We start from the raw sequence: 5,012 nt of genomic DNA on the forward strand, positions 1-5,012 counted from the left end.
TTCTGATTAAGAATGCATTGCATTGTGACCATGAAGTAGTGGAGAGGAAATGACGGGACGACTTAGAGCATCGTGATGTAAGTAGGGACGACATTGATTAGACGATGATTCGCCAACAATGTCTTGAGGGAGAGTCTGGATGAGACGAGTCCCTTTTATTCTTGGGGAGGTACCTTGTTGGATCGGACAGTTCTCAGCCAAACTAGGCAATCTCTGACAACCCCTGGATTGCATTCGAGATCGATGAGAGGGATGCCCATAAAGCGTTTGTACGACCTAGGTCCAGGTAGGACTGTTCCTAAGGGAATCGATCGATCTATTTTTACTTCCTTGCTATGATATGTTATTTCGGGTGCGTACAAAGAGGCTTGGTATGGAACCTGTACTCTCGATTATTTCCGATTAGGATGTTGGATGGATATTGGTGTAAGGTGGATAATCATGACATATCATGCATACATTATCATCGTGGAAGTGAATTCCCACATGTGAGTTACAAGTATTGTGTATTCCTACGTTTATGCATGTGATATGGTTATGAGTAGAATGTTGATTATATTACTTGATATATTGGTAAGGTTGGAATAAATGGTAAGTTATGTATTTCTTCATGATGTCAATGATAAATGATGAACTATATGTTCAAATATATTTTATGTATGAGTGTAATATTCTGAGTAAGTCCACGCCGTCAATGAATTTATGTTCATTAGATGTCTTACTCTCTCTGTTGTATTGTTCTTGTTTTGTATATGTTTGCTATGCAGATAACCCACAACAGCACCCACATTCGAGGTTATCACTTCACGATGTCCCCGATGGGACAACGGGATAGTGACGGGCACAGATATACATACACAGACCCCTGCGGTCTGACGTTGCACATGGTGTGCAACGGGTCATCGATGATGATCCCTCAACTCGACACCTACATTGACACTTCTTTCACCTTGCCGCCAAGGAGCCTGAGGTCTCTAGAGGATGGACTTCGGTACCCGCCAGTCAGGAGTGATGGCGCTGTTCCCTCCCACGGTCATAGGACATGGGTAGATTGTTTGGGTGCTCCGTCATCCAGTAGGGCCAAGAGGAGCCGGGTTCTTGGAGGAGGTCACTGCAAGAAGGCTCCGGTTTTGAGAATGTCATCCCCTCTGAATTATGCTGCGGGGTTATGGCATAATGATGTGGAAGAAGAAGAAGAGGAGGACGAGGTCGTTGAGCTCGTAAATGTAGAGAGTTCGGTGGAGGTGATCGACCTCGTGTCTGACTCGGAAGAGGAGGAGAACCCTAGTGAGGGGTCTAGCATTCCTGGAATCTTTTGAGTCAGCTTGCGGCCAGTCGATGTCCCTTTTGTTTTTTTGGTGGGGGGCTGTGTTTCTTTTTGATTTTGTATATGTTAGTGGCGAAGTAGTTTCCGCCTTTGTTGACCTAATTTGTATGAACTAATTATGACTTAACCGATTATATGCATTATGTTATTCAGGAAATTGTGAATCAGGTTAAGTTATCATTCGATAACGATAAGTTGATTTTCCGCATTCGAGTTACTTAAAGTGATGTCCCGGAAAATGAAGGTTTTTAAAAGGAAACAATTTTACGTCACCAATTCAAAAAACAATTTACCCATTTTTCCGCAATGTTTTTGAGAAGTATTTTTCGGGGCGTTACACTAGTCTCTCAAGCCATCCTAATTTTCATATCATATTCATGAGACATATCATTTAGATAATTGTATGTTCATGCATTAATCATACATGTTATATGTACATATTAGGAATAATATAATTGCTAGAACGTGTATATATGTTGTGCATAACATATAAGAAGTTTATCTTTTGAACCATGTACTTTAATGTGTCAGTTAATCGATTAACGTGGTGACTTCATCGATTAACTCAACTGCTTTTCTGTTAAATCAGTGTTTTCTGTTACAACTGTTTTCTGTGTCATTCTGTTGCATGGTTAATCGATTAACGGGTAGCCTTAATCGATTAACAGGTCTGATATTTGTTATAACTGATTTCTGTTTTAACCATTTAACTATTTACAACGAATCCAACTGCCAAAACTACTTGCTATAAATAAGAGACAACTTTCAGAAAACCACAGCATTGCATTCTATTGTATAGGGCTAATCTTAGAGAGCATTTTTCATTTTGTTTTACTATTTTGCAAGAGAGTTGCATGTGTGAGAAGAGAGTTGTTATGCTGAATTGATTTCTGGTTTTTGCATATTGTTTTACATATTCATATGTTCATCCTTATCTTGCTCACATGTTCATGCATTATATAGATTGATAAAGAGATTATTTGATTTCTGTTTTTGATTAACTCACGTGATTCTTGATGGCTTGAGTGATTAGTGAGTGGGTTAGTCTTTAGATCTTTTCTTGTAATATTTCAAGCATTATTGTGCTTAGTATACCTTATTGTTTTAATCTGTTTTTGTGTATTTCTGGATTAATCTCTTGGTGTTGTATCACCATAGAGATTGAGACTCTTCACCAAGGCTAGGAGGTCTTGATTTGAGGACAAGAATTTTGGCTAGGACTGTTTCGTGAGAAAGGTTTTCTCAGACGAAGGGTAGAGTCAAACCAAGGATTTATGGGTCCTAGATTTCAAGAAAGAAGTGTCATATGTGCTTGTAATTGAATTGGTGTGTGTATTCATACTTTTACTCAACATTGTGAAGAAGAAAATCTTCCTAGATGAGAAGGGGAGGCCTAGATGTAGTTTGCAGTGGACCACAAACAAACCAGGATAAAAATCCACTTGTGCACTCTTTTTCTCTCTGAATCTTCTTTTCGTTTCTTGCTGTTTTAAATTGAATTTGTAGCTGGTATTTTTTATATTCGTTTACTGCCATATGTTTATTATTTGTGTTTAAAAATATATGTTTTATCTCTATTCAATTGATTTTAAATAACTGTGCAATCTGCCTCTTTGATCATTCTCTTTTGTGGATGAGTTAATCGATTAACTGGGTTGTTTCCAGAAATTGGGTTTTGGTGCAAGAAGCGGTGATTGATAAACCGCTACACCTATTCAACTTCCACCCCCCTTCTAGGTGTTCCTAGGCCACTGATACCTAACATTATGTTTATATTTTTTTTCTAATATAAACTATAACTTATATAGTATACATACTTGACTTAATATTTTTATTATTTGAATTTAGTTTCTTAATCTATGTTATTATTGAAATTCTATTTCAATTATTTAGAATAAATATATGCCATGGGTTATACATATTTCTTATTTGTTATTTTAGAATTAAATGATTATAAACTTATCTATAATGAGCATTGTCTAAAATTAAGGAATCAGAAATAACCTTGATTGAAATTGTATTAATATTTGAATTAGTCATTTTACTAAGGTTACTATCTATTTTTTGTGGTTGATTTTATCTACAGGATAGAGATAGAAAAAAGACTTCATTATACTGTATATTATTTTGTTTGAAGATAGACGACATGAGACTTTATAAAGTATTGAGAAACACATCATTATCATATTAATTAAAAAATTATCAATAAATTTATAACTCATTATTATTTGACTATAAAATAAGATTAATTTCAAAAATCACATGATTATTATTTGACTCTAGAATAACTGCAAACAAATAAAATTCAGAAAGTATTATTGTTACTACTCTTAATAACTACTCACAAATATTAATAATAAAAAATATTAATATTATTTTTCTATTATATTTCTTATTGTTACTATTTGAATACTACAATAGTAACATTGCAATATTAGAATCAAATCTAAATTCTAAATAAATATATCAATAATGAGTATTGCCTAAAATTAAAGAATACATATTTGTTATGATTTATAAATATTTCTTATTACCTATTATATAATTAAACAATAAATGATTATAAATGTATAGTTATAATGAACATTGTCTAAAACTAAGGAATCATTAATAACTTTGATTGTAATTGTACTAATATTTGAATTACTCATTTTCTTAAGATTGTTATTCTATGTTAAGTATAAAATATAAAATCATTTATTAGTTAAAAATGTAACTGATCACTTTTAGAACTAATAGAGGAAGATTTAAAATGACAAATATATATATTAATATTTATAAATTTGTTGGTTACAATTCTTTTTTTACAATTCGAATTTTGTGAAAATATATTATTACACTGTTACAATTCTAATATTATAATGATTTCAATTTAATATTATATAAGATAATATAATGACTGTGTTTTAATATTATAGATCATACCAATTACACATTTATGTTTTTTTAATATAATGGATGCATTTTAACTGTGGGTACGGAAGAAGTTAACTTGCTAAGCGTTTTATTGATTTTATATTAAATAAATTTTAAAATAACATAAATGACCAACAAACATTTATATTAAAATTTATAAATTTTGTTGGTTACAATTCAATAATTGCAATTCCTTTTTTACAATTCGAATTTTATAAAAATATATTAGTATACTGTTACAATTCAAATATTTTTATAATGATTGCACTTTAATATTATATAACGTAATATAATGATTGTAATTTAATATTATATATTGTCACGATTGCACATTTATGTTTCTTAATGTAATGGATGTTTCTTATGTTAAATTTTAAAATAACATAAATGATCAATAAATGTTTCATAACGTAGTGAAACTATTAAGTAAACAATTTTGCACACCGCATAAAATCTCTCTCCTCAAATAAATACAAATAATAATATACCTTATATTACATAATTTTCCATCTTAGAAGATTTGATTATGTTACACTTGTGGTCTTGAATGAATTTTCTAGTCGATCAAATTGAAAGTCTTAAATACAATAGAATAAAAACCTAAACAGTACAATAAAAAAATGCACTCTTAAATCAATAAACAAATTATTATACATCACAAAATGACATTAAACACAATAACAATGATATTATCACAAAATGTAAACTTTAAATTTAAAGTTAGTGGTTGATTTTGTAAATTAAAAAACATTTTTCTAAATTAATATCA

This window comes from Lupinus angustifolius, chromosome LG02 (assembly GCF_001865875.1).
Source record: "Lupinus angustifolius cultivar Tanjil chromosome LG02, LupAngTanjil_v1.0, whole genome shotgun sequence".
NCBI classification, from domain to species: domain Eukaryota; kingdom Viridiplantae; phylum Streptophyta; class Magnoliopsida; order Fabales; family Fabaceae; genus Lupinus; species Lupinus angustifolius.